Source organism: Schistocerca nitens, chromosome 1, assembly GCF_023898315.1.
Source record: "Schistocerca nitens isolate TAMUIC-IGC-003100 chromosome 1, iqSchNite1.1, whole genome shotgun sequence".
NCBI lineage: Eukaryota > Metazoa > Arthropoda > Insecta > Orthoptera > Acrididae > Schistocerca > Schistocerca nitens.
The window spans coordinates 1,264,618,498-1,264,637,996 of record NC_064614.1 but is presented as its reverse complement, the minus strand read 5'-3'; the positions used below and the strand labels follow the sequence as shown (position 1 = coordinate 1,264,637,996).

Here is a 19,499-nt window from a genome sequence, read left to right as displayed (position 1 = left end):
ATTCACCTTTTTTGAGTTTGTTTAAGTCTCTAACAGCTTCTTGATCAACAGAGCCTGTTATGAAGTTCAAAACATTGCAAGACTAAACCTTAGGCAGAAAATTATGCCTTGGACCATGGGTGTATGCCCATAAATCAGATATCAGTCATTACAATTTATGTTCAACACAGGATACTTTTCAGTCACTTGCTAAACAGCTAACCACCTGCAGAGGACATTCCCTCTAAGAAAGGTGCCCATGCACAGACTAACCATACATGCTGCCAATAGCAAATTCCACACAGTAAATAAGTCCACAAGGAGAAGCAGCAAACCACACTAAGCTGCATAAGGTATGGCAGACATGGAATTCACCTCCACTGAACATGAATGGAAATAACTGAAAGAAACAGGGTTTCCCCCATTTTCACACTGGCTTAGCCCCAGTCTGCAGACCTGTATTCACAAACGTAGTGCTATGTGAAATTCTCATAATGCTGAGTATACACCTCCGTTTTATTTGTGTGAATTATGCTGTTGCCAAAGTTGTGAGAATCTGTTGCTACTATCATTCTTAAATGAGCATGACATATGTAATTGTCAAATTCTTAGACATATGCTTTTCAGGTTACAAATTCCTCTGAGCATCAATTTCTTGGAAATTATATTAAAGCAATGAAATAAGTACTGATATTAACAAATTGCTATTGTTCTGTTATGATCTCCTATATATTTTATTGTTATTATTATTCAATCCCTTGGCTTATGTGACATGTTAAAAGTGTGGGTGACATTCAAGTTATATTCAAAAGAAGGAGGTGGAACTTTACTATGATACCACCCCACAACAAAACCTGGATCTGCACTTGCATGAGGTGAGCACCATATTTCTTGAAGAGATATATACCAGATCAGCAACCAATGCCAAGTGTTAAACCATTGACTGATGTAGAAGGAACTTCAATACATGATGTCAACTTCACATCAAATGCATCAGAGGTTGTAGTGATCAGATTTTTGCCATTTACTAATTATAGAATCTTAATTTTGGGCTTTATTGTGGCATTTACACACTAAATATGGGATTGGGAGCACCAGCCACAAGAATGTAAGTAGATTGTCACAAACATTTATTATGACAAACTGTGTTTTGGACCTCAAAATTAATACTTTACATTCCAGCTCGTTTAATAGTCCAGAACATCAGTATCAGGACCATCATTACCATGGCACAAAATGATGTGGTGCTAAGTTCTGTGTGAAATTTTATGATGCATAGGTAGTGTGATTTCCTTGAATGCCTCCATAACAGTTGCTTAAATTCATCAATTGTCTGGTATTGTTGTTTCATGAAGTGCTGCTTAATTATTCCCTCCAGAGAACTGTCACATGATGTCAGATCTGGACTCCTCAGAGGCCACTCCATTGGTGCTGGCAGATGCACTGATCCTCTCCCTGTCCACCTGTCAAAGAAACATGACTCTACGAGGTGCCTACTGGACATTGCACCCCATATCATAACAAGTGGAGCATTTTTCTCTAACTCTTCATTATAATATGGGCTTTTGTTGCTCCAGAAAAAATACTCCTATCCCAAAAAGATTGATAAAATGCACATTCATCTGAGAAGGAAACTATGCCATGCTATGGGAGCCTCACAAACACATTGAGTAATCTTGAGAGCAAGCTTCATGTCTTTGCCAAATGTCGTTATCTCTCAACTTGTTTACAAATTTTGGCCTAAAAGATTTTTTCATTTGTGTCAGCATAGTTGTTTTTGGAATTCCATGCTCAGCAGATGTTTTCCACAGTGAGTTTATTGAAGATCTAGTCACATGATCTGCCACTGCTGCACATGTCAGTTGTCATGTTGATGGTTGACCTGTCCACTTTCCATCCAAAATAAATCCAGTTCTGAGGAGTTTCTGTTGCCATCACAGTATCATTTACTTTGGTGGAAATTCTTTATGGAATCATGTCCCAAAATCTTGTTGCACACCTCTTAAGGTTTTGCTAGTGCGCATACATTCCTGAGCCCTTGCATGTGCCAGAACACGTTCGTCCACACAGTAGATCCTCGTGTCCATCATCTGAAGAGAGAGAAAAGACATATGGAGTATAAATATGAATTATGAGCATAAACAAGTGGGGTGACAGACGTTCAGACCTTACTGTATTTTAAAAATTTTGTTACTGAGAGACAAACTGCAGGCAGACTTTGATGTGGGTGTTGTGAGCTGTAGCACAAGTCATATATCAGATGATGGTTAGGCTCCTGGCTGCACAGCTAAATATTCACTGTAGCTGGCTGTCAGCATCTCCCAGTGGTTGCATGGGGACTGTGAGTAGAGCGTGTCTTCAGAAACATAGACGGATGTCTGGCGCTAGCAGCAGTTGTGCTCAGAAGCCAATTCTCATCAATGCCATCATCAAAGGCTCTGATCTGGCATCTCCAACTGAATATTCCACTACTATCACTGAGAAGTGTCTCTTTTGCAGTCTGGAAGGCCACCATCAGAACTATCTTTCTCTTAACATTCTGCAGAGCTCTCTCACTGGGTATCGCCATGCACTTTATTAGCCATCTCATGTTCTTCTTTTGGCCAATCAAATTAATTTTGCAACATCCTCGTTAACTATCTTGTACTAGCAACTATTTTCATGGCAGAAAGGCCACTCATAACTACTAAGAAAGATAATCCTAGATCATATGTGTTGATGTCTCATGCCCTATTGATGCACCTATTTGTCATACTGCCACTAACTATTTTACACTGCTCACAGTTCCCACAGCAGAAATACCACACATAACTGCCAAGAAGATTATTCCTAGAAGGTGTGTCTTGATCCCCTGTGCCCTGTGGATGCATCCATAAGTCATCTCTGTTTTTATCTTTGCAAATGGCTGCTTCCACTACAGGTTGTCAATATGTGTTTAGGTCTGTGACTGCTCCATTACCTGCCCAGAAATACAATATCAGCTGGGTGAACATCCTGGGGATCATTCAGTGTGCTGCTCCAAAGGGTTTTCCTCGCCCCTTTCTCAGGCAGCTATTGTATTGAGGTGGCAGGCAGAACATCTGGTCTGGCCTACACACTAGAAGATCAACATCTATTATGTATTAAATAGGTCAGAACATCAAAAGTTGTTCAAACTGATATCAAACCACTAGTCAGATGCCGTACTTTAGTATATTGTTGACAGACCACCAAATAATAAAATAATTGACTGCAGTAGTGATGGTTTCTCCTTTCAGAGAGAACGGAGAACAGCTGTACAATGCTTCAACCAATGTCCTGCAACTGACTTTATGGAAATGTTTGCTCTGGTTGCAAGCATTATGTCATTCACCCTACTCATGTCTCTAACTGGACATCTTAATTCATATATGACAGTTTCATGTAACCACTGGATATCTAAATAGTGACACTGTAACACAAGCATTCATGACAACCAGGCTTACATTAAACACCTTAAAAAGAATGACAGAAGTTGAGAAAGAGAACCATGTAATCAAGAACACAAGTGATAGACTCTAAATGTTGAAATCTGGTGATGAAGCATATGTAATACAAGAAAATCCATTTATGAATTTCATCAGAAAGTTGAAAGTGGCAACTTTGATGGAACTCTAATATTCATCAGAATGCATCCAGCAAATTGATATCTGTGTGTTTGTCAAAAGTCATGAAAAGAGTATTGTCTACCTAGTTATATATGTGGTTGACATTATAACTCCTTCAGCAGATTTGGATGGAACAAAGCAAATCAAGGATATGGTATCTTCCACATCTCATGCCAATGGCCTTGGGAGATGATATATTTTGTAAGCAGCAAGAAAAATAATTCAAGTGACAAAATTACATTATGTCATAATGGCTACATTAGAGAACTCTAAAAATCACACAGAATTATTGAATTTAACCTTAGTAAGGTCTACATGGAAACTGGATGTAAGATATATTCAATAGCTGTCACTGCAGAAGACCACACACATCTTCCATTCAGAGAAATTGTTAGAGTGGTTGAAGTAGCTCTAAGCACTATGGGACTTAATGTCTGAGGTCATTAGTCCCCTAGACTAAGAACTACTTAAAGCTGACTAGCCTAAGGACATCACAAACATCCATGCCCGAGGCAGGATTCGAACCTGCAACCATAGCAGCAGTGCGGTTCCGGACTGAAGCGCCTAGAACCGCTCGGCCACAGCGGCTGGCAATTGTTAGATTTCTGATGTACACTACTGTAGCCACTTGATATGACATATCTTAAGCATTCAACAAGATCTTATAATGATACCAATATTGTTCACTGTCAAGCCGCAAAGTGAATCCTGAGACACGGCAAGAGAACAGTGGACAAAAAAGTGATCTACATCCAGGATGAGGAGAGACACTCCAGTTTTGCAGTTGCTCCTGTGAGGAAATTTGAAAGTGACAGGGCATCATATACAAGTTACAATTTCCCCTTTTGTGGATTGGTAATCTTATGGTGTTCATCAACAGGTACTGAATGCATGAGCCTCACCGAAGTAGTGAAGCACTTGCCAACATTCAAAGAACTTGAGCCATGTATGGCTCGTGTTCATGCCTTTTATTGTTTGTCATCTTCTATTATGGTACTGCCACCTCATTTTCTTATTTCATTTACTGGCATCACTAACTTTCTGCCTTACTTGCCCGTGAGTGGCAGCAACAGCGCATATTGATAGTGCACTGTCGTACCATCTCTGGAGCAATTGATAGTATTTCCGGGTCATCGTGTGTCTGGAAGGCAGTTGGAGATGGACCAGGAGAGGAGTCGGGATGCAGCAGCAGTGAAGTTGGGGACAGAGCGCCAGTGAGGCGTGGGCAGACAATGCTCGCCGACCGCTGGCGATACACATGAACTGTCCAACGGAAGGAGATTGGAGCGGGACAACCGTTGTTTGGTTGTTCGGTTAATCACCTCATCGGCTGATGTTTATTTGGTCCTTTGACCGTTTCTGGGCCTAGGCAGTCAGTTGGTTGGTGCAGAGCAGCGAGGAGGTTCCCATCGTGTGGAGTCTGGCCGGAGCCGCTGGCAGCATCCACACGCGGTTGGAGTTGTGAGGTGATTCTTGAGAGGTTTACGAAGTTCGTCACTCACCAATCTTGGACTCTAAAGTTGAGTGCTCACTTAACCTACTATCAAGCCTCAACTGCTATCACTTCTCTTCGTTTGATCCTGGTTGTTGCTTTCTGCGAGATTCCTGCGTGCAACAACATGTGTGCATTGAAGTCGGCTAGAATTGCAGCCATTTTCTTGGATGGGGTTTAACTTAATTTAATTCACTCATTCATTAATGAAGTGCACCAGTAGTATCTTCTGCCTTGTGGCCCTTGGTGTTGATGTAGTTTTTGGTAGTGTATTTTCTTCATCGTGTTGTTGCTGTCCAGCACGGCGTGTAGTTTGACAGCTGAGGTGTGTTGGTAGGTTTGGGCATTTATTCTGACTTGTTTGGATTGGGCACCAGTATCCAGAATATTGAGCTATTGATGTCTTGTTGCTGTTTTGCATGTTGGGTGGAGTAGGACTGATGTTGGTTGGTTTGTCAGCTGGCCTTCAGTTTGGTTGCCTCCCGATTAAGAGGTTGTTGGTCTGGCTGCCTGTCTCACCTAAATGTGCATTAGTGTTACTTCCAAGGCTGATAACCTTGGAACCTTCTGAGTGCCACTCCTTGTGTTCCACATAGTGATTTCCTTTTAGTCTTAAGTACTCTGTGTGGCCTTCAGCCAAGTTTTAGCCTATTAAAATTGTAAGCTTTTTTCTCTTTAGGCCTTAAGCCATGAAATTATTTTCTCCATGGTGTGTGGCTTTCAGCTGAGTTTTAAACTATTCAAAATCTTGCTCTTGCCATTAAGTCATAACATTGTTATTTTTTGGGGTTGAGGCCTTCAGCCGGGTTTGCTTGAAATGTTTTAAGCCGAGGCCCTCAGCCTTTTCAAATTCAAAGCTCTTCTTCCTAGGCCTTAAGCCATAAAATTGTTTTGACATGGTGCGTGGCTTCAGCCAAGTTTTAATCTCTCTTAAATTAAAATTTAAAAATTTTGGTCTTGCCCTTAGGTCATAAGATTGGTATTCTTTAGTATGTGGCCTTCAGCTGAGTTTAATCTCTCTTAAATTAAAATTCAAAATTTTGTCTTGCTCTTAAGTCATAAGATTGTTATTCTTTAGCATGTGGCCTTCAGCTGAGTTTTAATCTCTCTTAGACTAAAAATTTAAAAGCTTGGTCTTGCTTTAAGTCATAATATTGTTATTCTTTAGTGTTAGGTCTTCAGCCAAGTTTGCATGAAATGTTTTAAGCTAAGGCCCTCAGCCTCTTAAATTGAAAGCCCTTCTTTCTAGGCTTTAAGCCATTAAATTGTTTGGTTGATATGCAGCCTTCAGCCGGGTTTCAGCCTATTTAGAATTAACATTCAAAATCCTTGTTTTGGCCTTAAGCTGCAACACTGTTCTTGCTTAATATGTGGTCTTCAGCCTATTTTTATTGAAGTAAAAAGGATTTTTTTTGAAAGAAGTGAAACTTCCAGAAGAACTCCTGTACCTCAATTCTTTGCTTAGGCCTCGGGCCCTGGATTTTCGTATGTGGCTTTCAGCCAATTTAAATCAAATCAAAGGAGCTCTTTCACTGTATTTTAACTAATAAAATTTATATGTTGAGTGTAACTGACAGCAACTTATTTTGGCCCCTTTCCACAAATATAACCTCACCTGCTCTGTCCTGCTAGTCCAGGCATTTCAGAACTATTAGCACTGAGACAGCTATCAAGCATTTCCTTGTTGAGTGGCAATCAGTCTGCTGGAAAGTTAGCATAAAACCCAGTTTTTCACTCAAAGATAGAACATGTTCATTTTTTGCAAAAACAGACATAATGTCTTATGGGATAACAGCAATCAGCGATTTTATGATGTTACTTAAAATCCGTCTGGATTGCAAATTTTTTTATTCATATGACTGGTTTCGGTTCATTCAGAACCATCTTCAGATCTGATATTTCAGTTACAGGAGTAACCCGTCCAAATCCAGCAACTTTCACATGACGTAGCATGTGAAAGCTGCTGGATTTGGACGGGTTACTACTGTAACTGAAATGTCAGATCTGAAGATGGTTCTGAATGACCCGAAACCGGTCATATGAATAAAAAAATTTGCAATCAAGACAGATTTTAAGTAACATTAGAACATGTTCACATAAAGTTTCATTTTACACATCAAAGTGGGATATCAGCCAACAAAGAACGTGATGTAAATGTATTGAAAAAAATTCTTCTTGTATGCAAGCATGAGAAGTATTGTATGTTGAAGGACATGGTCATTGTGTCTACATTCCTAAAGGTAAGGCTTTGTCTTTCATTTTAATCATGTATGGAAAATGTGAAAGGGCACTGTAATATTTTAATTGTTAGTGTCATGGAGTTTCTTTGATGTTGACATATGTTCCTACATTCACATCATTTTGTCTTTAATTCTGTTTTTTCTTACAGTGTGAGCCTTGACTCAGGTCTTTTAACCTTGCAGAGAGTGAAGTTGTTCTGCAAGTGCTTCTCATGCCCACAGATCCACAGTTTTCCCAGCAGTTATTCAGTACAAATTTAATTTTTGCTTTGATGATCTTGTACAATATCAATGTATTTTCTTTTTACTTTCTCTAATAAATCTCCATCTACACCTTGCTGCGTAGATTGAGTGATTCAACAAAGCTGTTGCAAGTCCCCAGCCTAGACAAAGGAGGACATATGGTGACAGGAAGAGCATCTGGCTGTTAAGTTTAGTCTTCTGTAGGTTCCGTCAATCATATAAAAAAAAAAAAAAAAAAAAAAAAAAAAAAAAAAAAAAAAAGGTGCTATGTTGTGGCTTATATCAGCAATTTTCTTCTTCTTCTTCTTCATCTTCATCTTGGTTTCTAAGACACTTGAAGCTCCCATCTCAGTCTGACAAGTTGCCTCAAAAGGCTTCTACCTTCTGCTGCTTCCTGTCAGTTATTTACACCCATCTTGCTGCGCACTGTTTTAATTTCATTTACCCATGTACTCATAAGTCCCTGCCCCCCCCCCCCCCCACCCATACTTTACCAAATGATTTCACCATGAATATTCCTGAAACTACTTCACCCTTTTTCATTCTCATCAGATGGCCTGCCCATTGAACTCTTCCAGAATTTATTATGTATATTCTTGGTGTTTGCTGTGAAAGCATGTGGATTTCTGTGTTGTGTCTTCTCTTCACGATTTGTGATTCAAAACCTATAGACTTTGTTTTAAGAACTTTTAACTGATGTTCTTCCATCAGAACAGACAGTTCCCGTGGTTGGTATATCTTTGGAAAGATTGTACAGCACTTTCAAGAACGAAACAATGTCTCATTGAGTTATGGTATTGGAAAATAAAATGCGAAAATGAAGATGGGATACAGCTCAAGAAATGCCTCAGAAACTGTTACAGTTGTTGTGTACATAGTTCCGCATAGTCAGCGCGTACACAACTTTCCCACTAGAGCGCGCCACGCTAAGCACAACAGCGCAGACGCAGCGCTCATCCGTCTCCGCACTACGAGATGGCGCTGTCTTAGAGACGGACCAAATTCTGCTTCTGCCGATCTGCATATTAATATGTAGTGCAGCCAATGAGATTGTTGCTAACGTAGAACCTTTTCTCCTTGCGGATCACACTCGCGCAGTGATACCTGAACGCTCGAGGTATTATAACGAGTTTACAGACCTCCGATTAGTCAATCTGCACCAGTCTGCATTAGTCTCCATTAGTCTGAATTTGTCTGCACCAGTCTGTACCAGTCTATAGTCAAGTTTCAGTCTGTGCCTAATAAGATTATCATATTCCTGTACATAGTCATGAAGATAAAAGATTAGACACTTTGTCATGTATCAGAGACATGTGAGAATAAGATTAACATAACAAGATCAAATGAACTTCAGATTGTCAATTGTAAATAGCATCCAGAACCAAGTTAAGTTATTTTTATGCTTGTTATTATTTTAATAAATGTGTGTGAAAATTAATCAAGTTCTGTTTAAAGTTGGTCACCGTCAATCTGCTACTCTAAGCATGCAAGTGGCATTTCTATCATCTGACCTAACGGCAGAAGATAAACATGCCACGATAAGACCACGAGACATATTGCTGACACTCGCCTACTTCATTAGAGCGACAAGTCAAATAATCTGATGGTGTGTGTACCGAAGGTCTTACAGTACGCACACCACAACAGTATTCCTTTAGAGGCATGAAGCCCACCTGTTTCCTGCAAGATGCAATCAAAGGCTACTGAGTCTAGATTTGGCTCATCTAAATAAGCTAGCTCATTTCAGGAAAGGTAGCTGATATGACAGAGAATGACACACTGAGCTTACAGAAGATACGAGAAAGAAAAACAGGCAAGAAGGAATGGTGTAACAATCATTTTGCCTAAGCTGACTATCCCCATCAAGATGAAAGCAGGAAAACAACTTAATAATGAACATCAATATTTGCTTTTAAGAGACTTTCAATACCCTTAGCATCTATGTTCTGCAGATTGGTCATGATGAGATGAAAAGGATGCTGTCTGGAATGCTATGATTCAAGAACTTAAGAGCCTTGAGAACGGATGTAGATTTACCCTAAGTGGAGATCTAAATCATTTCCTAGGGGTCACTAGAAAAGGTGTTCAGCTGACTTCATGGTGGATGGGGAGTAAATGAGAGGAATCAATAAGGAAACGGAGTGCCATGCTAAGGTATGTGGTAGTATGTAATGTGCTTTTCTGAGAAGCCAGGCAGACAGTTAATTACTTACAGAAGTGGAAGAAAACGTTAGATACGTTTGATGATGAGTGGAAGACTACAGCTGAAATAACTCAATAACTGTGAGTTTGTAATGGGAGAATATGTAATGACCCAATACAGACTTTTAGGAAGGGACTATGATTACACTTACAGAAAGAAGAAAAAAATTAAAGAAAACAGCAACAAAAAGCATGTGGTGGAAACTTGGCCAATCCACATATCAGCAATGCCTTCAAGGAAAAGGTTATAGGTGAAATACAACAAATACCGGTATTATGGATATGTGAAGGATGGAACATACATGAAGCTGTGATTAAAGAATAGCTCAAGAACTGTTGAGAAATGTTCCATGGGAGGGTGGTCCTGTTAACAAACAAACTTGGGACAGTAAAGTACGAAATGAAATGCAAAGAGATGATGGCATGAAACTGAAACAGCTTAGCACAAAAAATGCATTTTTTATCCCAGAAGATAAAAACAAGCACTATCTGTTACATATGCCAAAGTAGAGATAAGAGAAGTGGTGCTGTTGCGAGACCAAAATCAACAGACATGAGTTCTACAAAGTAGTGCTTGCGTTCAAACCCATAAATACCAAATGCTCATGAATTAGATGGAGAATTTAATAGTTATGTTTAGAATTAATACTTGCCTGACAATGGGGACAAACAGCTTCACAAGAAAAACTGTGAGCTGACGCAACGGAGTCCATTAACACCAAAGTACAAACAGTCCAAAGAAAAATCCAACATGTAATCAAAGTACATAGTGATGTTGTTAACTCTGGGCACATTCTGAACATCTTCATGTAGTGAAATGATTTGTCTAGCTTACAGTGCAGCAGATTTTATGTGCTATTTGAAGCCAAAAGGTTTACCCAACACAGCCAAGGAGCAGCTAAATGTATGGGCCCCTATTTGGGAGCCTGCATGGTAATATGATGTTGACTGAGGGATCAGGGCTTGCTAGATTGGTTGCACTTGGGATGGACCCCAGGCATCATCATTGACTGCAAGGGTTGACGGTATTCAAAGTCATGGGCAGCTAGAGCCAGTTGGTTCACCATCATAAGCAGCTGTGGCCACAACAACAAGTGGGGTGACAGACACCAAGACACCACAATGTTCTTAACAGCCACATAAGCCCTCCAGTTGCCTCTTTCTTAGCCATGCACTCTCATTTTGCCTCCTCCTATATGGCAGCATGACTTCTGCCGCTGTTTTCACCCAGTGCCACAACTACAGCCCTCATGAGGTAAGTCAATGGAGCTCAAGCCACATGCCACATTTTGCTATAACCTCCAACCATGTATGCACCCCTACTTCCTTTCCCAGATAGCCCCTGATGAGAAGGTAAAGTCTTTCAAAGTCTGGTTTTCAGTTCTACTGTTCATAGGCAGCTAGTTGTTGGACATCCCATTTTACTGCTGAGGCAGCACAGCATCTCTGATTTGTTTGCACTCACAAGTTGAGGCCACGATGTTTGGAATGTGGATTTACTGTAAACTTCGTACACTCGTAGTACTCCAAGAGGACAACAAAATGTGTAAGCAGTAGCGCGTACTTCTCAAGCGTTACTGAGAAAATCGCAAGATAATTTCGGTCATCAAATATGTATCTGTGCAGGGCCATTTTAACCATGAAGTGGCTGCAGCTGAATGGTGATGGCATGGTAGCTCAGCATGTTCGGTCAGCTCGTTAGCTTCCCTTTCTAATAAAAAAACTGAGCAAACAGATGAACGAACAAACTGAACGGGTGTCATTGGACTCCGTCCTGAACGAATTCAGTGAACAATATAGAACAAAATGTTTTTTTTTTTTTTTTTAAAGTGTTTGGCATTCAAGCCAGTGGATCTCTTCTGGATCGAGTTCCGTTCGTCAGTTTTTTTTTTTATTTTCAACAGTCATTTTCTTTACTATTTATATTACAATTGATATAATGGGAAAAATAGGTGTAACTTTTATTAAATTTACAATGTTATTTGGCAGTCTACTAATTTTTACTATCACAAATAATATAATATTCATAACTATTGACTAGTAAATGACCAAACGCATAAAGTGATACTGAAAATGTATGCTTGTCCGTGTCTTCAAAACTGTTCATATTTAATCGAAAGAAAACGAGAAATTGCTTCTCGGAAGACCCTATTTAAAATACACTCGATACTGCATAACCAATTATCAGTGCCAATTTTTAAGGAAATACTGTTGTATGCATAGTTTGCTTCCAAACTATCGTCTGAAAGAGATGTTTTTGAAAATGTTAACAAGGTTTGTTTTTCCACAGAAAACTTCAAAAGACCTTGCGTATGCGGTGCCGTTTAACTTTATGTTTTCCATGTTTTTACGAAAAATACCATCCCGCAACTTGTACTCGTAATGTTGTAAGCGACAATTAATTGTACATCTTTCAAAAGCCTTCTGTGCCAGTCAAAACTTGGAGGTAACAAGCCGTTTTGGGCTCCTTCCAGGTATAAGGGATTTCTCAAATCATGGAAAAGCATACATTTTTAGTATGACTTTATGCATTTGGTCGCTTACTAGTCGATAGTTATGATAATTACATTATTTGTGACAGTAAAAATTGGTAGACTGCCAAATAACATTATAACATTAATAAAATTTCATCTGGTTACACGTATTTTCCCCATTATATCAATTGTAATATAAATAATAAAGAAAATGACTGTTGAAAATAAAAATAAAAACTGACGAACTGAACTCAATCCAGCAATCCGGCGGCTTGAACGCTAAATACTTAAAAAAAAAAAAAAAAAAAAAAAATTGTTCTATATTGTTCATTGAATTTCTTCAGGTCGGACGTCTGATGACACCCATTCAGTTTGTTCGATGATCCATTCACTCAATTTATATATTATAAAGGGTAACTAATGCTCGGGCCGAACATGCTGAGCTACCTTGCCATCACAACTCGGCTGCAGCCACTTCGTGGTTAAAATGGCCACGCACAGATACATATTTGATGACCAAAATTATCTTGCGATTTTCTCAGTAACGCTTGAAAAGTACACGCTACTGCTTACACATTTTTTTGTCCTCTTGGAGTAGTACAATTGTACAAAGCTTGCAGAAAATCTGCGTTCAAAACATTGTGGCCTCCCCTTGTCAGCTGAATCTAGCCCTGTATTGCCACAGAGGAGGTGCTTTGGTGGTCCACTCCTCATTCCATTTAATTTCAAAAGTGGAGGTATTTTCTGACTCTCTGGGTCCTTTAGACATTGGACGATTTCTTGATGTCATTCTTGGATACCATACAAGAGCATTTTGCCTTCTGATATATGGTGGTGGAGTACTGTAGAGTGTAGGTAGCCAGTGGAGGGGAACTAGGAATGTGGCAGAGTGAGACATATTTGTATATCCAAATTCTCCAGAGTATTCTATGCCAGAATACTTGATACTCATGTTGTATATTACACTAACTTATTGTGAACGCCAACTAACTTTGTTTATATGTGTAACTCAGACTCTACTGACTACCATTCACTTGAAATGTTATATTTAGATAATTTTATACCACACAGATAGTGTAATTATGAAATTAATTGATTACAAAAGCAATCTGGTAATTGACATAACACAAGAATCAAGGTGTCACAATTTTGCTCTGTAAAAGTTCTGTTAAAAACATTGAGTATAAGGATACTTAAAATATGGTAGCATCTTTCAGCCCAGAGTAATTTTGTAGTAATTTGTATAACAATAAAAAGTCATTGCCAATGAACTTAACTTTATATAACTTTTCATGTTTCATCCATATAACAAGCATGATAACCAAATAAAGAAACTGTTTATCTCATCCTGCCGTTTAAGTCATGCAGGGCATGTATAAATTCATAAATTTTTGATTGTAGTTTTATTAAAACATGTATTTAACAATGCTAAATTATGAATGCACTTGTTAAATTGTTACATAAGCAACATGGCAGAAGTCCCGTTGTCACAGTCTTGTTCCAGTTATTTTGGGTCTTGTACTAGTTTTTGCACCAGTTTAATTTATGAACGTACTGGATATGTTGCTGAACATTCACGTGACTATTTCATAGGTGGTAGCAGCACGCACTGGTTCTTTGTCATGTTAGGATGAAGTCTGATTTTCGAAATTACTGCCCAAGAATAATCAAATCATTTTTTATATTCAAATCATTTGTCAGTATCTCTTCAGTGGCAGTGATGAATTCATGTTTCATAGTGCATAGCTGTGGGATTCTACAAGTGTACCTTGTTAGCCATCTCTATAATTTATCAGACTGTTTGGACCTAAAAGTGTAAATTAAGGTTAAGACTACTGTTCCTATTAGAAATGTGTTAAAATATTGCAATACCGCAGCCACTTTTGCCAAGTGGCCATGGAGGAGGAAGGGGTCGAACTCCCTGGGATGAGCACCTGGGTGCAGACATTCTGCAAGCAAACAGCGAGAAGCTGGGCCGACGACCTCGCCTCACTCAAGAAGGGACATGATGCAAAAGGGCCCATCTGAAAATGGGAAGCAGGCCAACAGCTGATTGACACCTGCAGCCATTAGGACAGAATGCCAAGAATGTATGCGCTGAAACATCTGAGTTCTTCTGGCCTTGCAGCAGTCATTTTACCTGCCTTAGAAAACAGGGATGTGCCAACAATTCCAGCAACCCACGGGCACAGGGAGGAGCATGCAAAAATCGTGGGGAATTGGCGCTGGTGTGTGAAAGAAGCCAGCATTCTTATGAAGATGTTTTCCTTGATGGTGAGGACATTCCTTGTAAATGATGGAAGCAGCAGATTTTGGGATGGAAACCAAACATGAGTTTGTCCAGGGCTCAGGCAGAGAGAGCGGTTATGAAGAAGTGTTGTGTAGCTGCTCTTCTGACAGCCTCGGAATGCAGGAAACATCTTAAGAATGTGAAATCATGAGAAAGATGCCAATTCACGAGGCACACGCCAGCCCACACCAGATAGAAAATTTCCACCCTGCACAGAGAGGTATGACAATGAAATGGCAATTTGTCATTGGGCTACATTGACAACACAAAAAGGAATAATGTTTTGAAGAGTAGTTGAGTGGACAGAAGGATGAGAAGTGAAAAGGGGGAGTCATGGAAACACCGCATAAGCAAGAGGACATGGGCACTCTTCCACCCATCGCCAACATCTGCCTTCTGACACTGTGATAGCACAGCTTTGGCCATGTAACCGATGACGGGCAGACAACATGGAGATTGTACCTGGGACCTGCTGCAAAGCCATGATTGCTAATGAGAGCAGCCAACATGTGCAGCACAGATCCGATGAGATGCACTGTACCGATGCAGTGCCTGCCACTGACAGCAGTATATGACAAACGATAATGAGAATGGTGAGACGATTCATTCCTTCCTACTTCCCCTTAATAACTGAGTCATGTCAATTATTCAAATCAGCCCTGAGATTTATAATTTTGTTTTGTTTTGTGTAAACAGCAAGAAAATAAATACATTTCTTCATGTTTTGAACATATAAGCAATCTTTTATATTCATACAGAAACCCCTTTGATTTCATTTAATTTCTTGAATTCACTACAGTGTAGGTGCCCAACATGGGGCGACCGGTATCTGATGTCACAAAATAATTTCCCGAGTTTATTACAATACATTTTAAAGGTTAGCACTTCAGCTGTGGATAGAAGTACTCACTTTATTACATCTTGCATGGTTGGCCAACTGTGGCATTACAAGCCATTTTCAAGTGTAATGTACAAAGAAACCGAACAAAGTTACATCAATGAAATGATAATTAAATAGACACCCTAGCTGCAAACAGGTGTTGATGTACTTCATTGGGGACATGTTGAAAATGGGTGCCCCGACCGGGATTCGAACCCGGGATCTCCTGCTTACATGGCAGATGCTCTATCCATTTGAGCCACCGCGGGCACAGAGGATAGTGCGTCTGCAGGGACTTATCCCTTGCACACTCCCCGTGAGGTCCACATTCCCAAAATATCCACATCACTAAATTCGCCTAATAGATGTTTGCCCATCATACTCATTATTCGTGGCAGATGGCAGATTAATCTACCAAGTCCCGTACAAGTTCGGGCATAGTGTGTGCGTTCGCACAGGAAGGTCAATGGCCAGGAAGCCATATTTTAACTATTGACGGTAGTATCTGTTCCCGAAAGAACAGTTACCATGGATGACCATGCAGCTTTGCTAGAAATGAAATGATAATTAAATAGACACCCTAGCTGCAAACAGGCGTTGATGTACTTCATTGGGGACATGTTGAAAATGTGTGCCCCGACCGGGACTCGAACCCGGGATCTCCTGCTTACATGGCAGACGCTCTATCCATTTTGAGCCACCATGGGCACAGAGGATAGTGCATCTGCAGGGACTTATCCCTTGCACGCTCCCCGTGAGGTCCACATTCCCAACATGTCCACACCACTACATTTGCCTAATAGATGTTTGCCCATCATACTCATTACTCGTGGCAGATTAATCTACCAAGTCCCGTACGAGTTCGGGCATAGTGTGTGCGTTCGCACAGGAAGATCAATGGCCATGAAGCCATATTTTAAATATATATTACGGTAGTATCTGTTCCCGAAAGAACAGTTACCGTGGATGACCATGCAGCTTTGCTAGAAATGAAATGATAATTAAATAGACACCATAGCTGCAAACAGGTCCCCGGTCAGGGCACACATTTTCAACATGTCCCCAATGTAGTACATCAATGCCTGTTTGCAGCTAGGTTGTCTATTTAATTATCATTTCATTTCTAGCAAAGCTGCATGGTCATCCACGGTAACTGTTCTTTCGGGAACAGATACTACCATCATATATAGTTAAAATATGGCTTCCTGGCCATTGACCTTCCTGTGCGAATGCACACACTATGCCCGAACTCATACGGGACTTGGTAGATTAATCTGCCACGAGTAATGAGTATGATGGGCAAACATCTATTAGGTGAATGTAGTGGTGTGGACATGTTGGGAATGTTGACCTCATGGGGAGCGTGCAAGGGATAACTCCCTGCAGACGCACTATCCTCTGTGCCCGCGGTGGCTCAAATGGACAGAGCGTCTGCCATGTAAGCAGGAGATCCTGGGTTCGAGTCCCGGTCAGGGCACACATTTTCAACATGTCCCCAATGAAGTACATCAACGCCTGTTTGCAGCTAGGGCGTCTATTTAATTATCATTTCATTTGTAGCAAAGCTGCTTGGTCATCCATGGTAACTGTTCTTTCGGGAACAGATACTACCGTCATATATAGTTAAAGGTACATCAAGTATAGGGTAATTCCAAAAGAACTTTACAATTTCACTTACACATCATATTTTATTGGGATGACTTAGAAATGTGGTTAAGCTGCATCTTGCAGCAAAATACTTCAAGCTTCTTTCATTTATTGTTGTGTTTGCAAATTCCATCAGCACAAATGACAGAAACTTGAAAATCAAAATTATAGACTTCATAGGAATATACTGAACAGATGGGACTTTTGCTGTATGACCAATGGCAGTCACAATCACCCAGATTGAAAGTTAAAGGGAAAGTTGACATACGGGTTGAAATTGCAGTCTTATGCTACAAGACAACACCTCTACTACTTGCATAATCCTTGTCACTAAATTTTTGTATTGTGTGTAATGTTCTAAAATCCTTTTGGAATCGGACTACGAAAAGTGAGTACATCATGTACAGGAATGAGAATTGAAATTGGAATCCTTACTGAGTACAGTAATAATCATCTCCAAAGTAATGCCACATTATAGATCACTCTGTGTGTTCATTTCCAATGCTAAACATCAATTGCCACTTCTTATGCAGGACATACTTACAGAAACAATGCAGCAATTTGAATCAGTGTGTCCATAGATTGAAAAAATATCAGTGGCATAACACATAATTTGAATCTGTCTGTGCACATATCAAAAAATGTGTCAGTGACACAACATACTATATATTAGTATAAGTATATACAGGTGGTCAGAAACAGTCTGAGAACCTGTAATGGTGTTGCAGGGTAGGCTGTGCTGATAAATTACTGTAACGAAAAAAATTCGATGTGTTGCACTGTTTCTAAGTTAATTTACATTGAAGTCAGTCAAACAGTCCATTGTGTGTCCGAATTCAAACAAGTCATCAGATACAATCAGTGTCAGTTGCTCTCACAGCATGGATGGTGGCACACAAGACTGCTCAGCCATTCACCCATTCACATGGTTTTAGGAAACCAAACAAAGAATGCATTTGGTGACACTGTTTCTGTTGGGCCACTTGTATTTGTTCATGCAACAGCCTAATTTGCTAACTTCAGTACTAATAAACTTGGAAACAGCACAATCTATTGGATTTTTTCCTTAACAATTAATTCTTAGCACAGCCTACCCTGCACAGCTTATCAGACTGTTCCTGACCACCCTGTACATACAGGACAATATTGTAAAAAACAAGTCCAGAATGAACAGTGTGACAAAGCATCATTTGTCTACAGACTGAGGTGAAATCCGGGAAAAGGAGAAAGGAAGTCTTTATTCCATTTTGGATCTAAAATAATTAGAAATATAACTTAGCTAGATGGTGCATCATTAGAAAACTAAACTAGTGACTACTTAAAATACACACACACACATGGCTGTGATACCCTACATGAAGAAATGGATCATATTACAAATGTCTCTAACTTTTCCTGTATACAGACAGTGGTAATCTCCTCTGTAATCAGTTAAGTTACCCTAATATTTAGCACTAGCTGCTGAGTAGTGTTGATGTGGAGCACATCATTCTGTTCAAGATACTTCAATATAAGATCTTCGAGATGCAACAGATATAAATCTCAAAGTTTCATACTGTAAAAATGTTTATACTATTGATGAAAGTTGATTAAGATCAATTCAGTTTATTGCAATTTGAAACTTTGAGAGCTATACATCTACTCATAAAAAACATTTATGGTACACAGTCATTGAACTAACTTTATGGAGGTCCTTTTTCAGCCACACATCATCCGCAACTACTTTACGTGCTGGCTGCTTTCTTTCTCTCAGTCTGGCCAGTGTTTCAGGCAAAGTAACAGTAGCATGATAGAGATCAGGTAAGAAGTGCACACCCCATGAGTTACCCCATATGATAGCACCATCCACACATGATGCGTCTAGTCGGAGATGTGCTCCAACCTGCAAAATTAGTTTTGCATGTGTTTATAACATGATGGAATATTCGTCAACTGTCAAAATGAGCAGCATCATAATTACAACTATAGCATCACACTTAACATAGCATCTATTTAACATGCTGACTGCTGCACACTTAGTGATGGATATTTAGCCACCAGCCCAGGCCACACCAGTTCACATTAACAAAATAATTTGGAAATCTCATAAAATAAAGTTATTTCATACCACAGTTAATTAACACAGATTATTTATATGAAATGATTTTGAAAAGAGAAAGAAATCTGGGATGCCTGCAGAAATATGGCATGTCAGTCTGTCATGAGGCTGCCTACTATTGCACGTTAATTATTGAATAGTAATAATAAATGCAGAAACTAAGTGTAAAAAAAGGTGAATTATAAATTAAAAGAAAGGACATGATTAGATGTACAATAAGCACTTTATTGAATAGATGACTAGACATGAGTATGCAGGTAAATAATATATTCAGTGTGTCTCTGAATAACATTGTGGGCAGTGCCATTTAGTGCACTTTTCACAGAAT

At 39.6% G+C, this 19,499-nt stretch overlaps 1 protein-coding gene across 2 annotated transcripts in view; it reads right to left on the bottom strand.

The window, feature by feature from the left end:
• Positions 1–19,064, bottom strand: part of LOC126239862 (malate dehydrogenase, cytoplasmic-like) — a 73,628-nt gene extending 54,564 nt beyond the window's left edge. For both annotated transcript variants that reach the window (XM_049947890.1, XM_049947891.1), the window contains exon 1: positions 18,755–19,064. The gene's annotated coding sequence lies outside the window, so the exon portion shown is untranslated. The remainder of the gene's footprint in view (positions 1–18,754) is intronic.
• Positions 19,065–19,499: the final 435 nt, after the last annotated feature.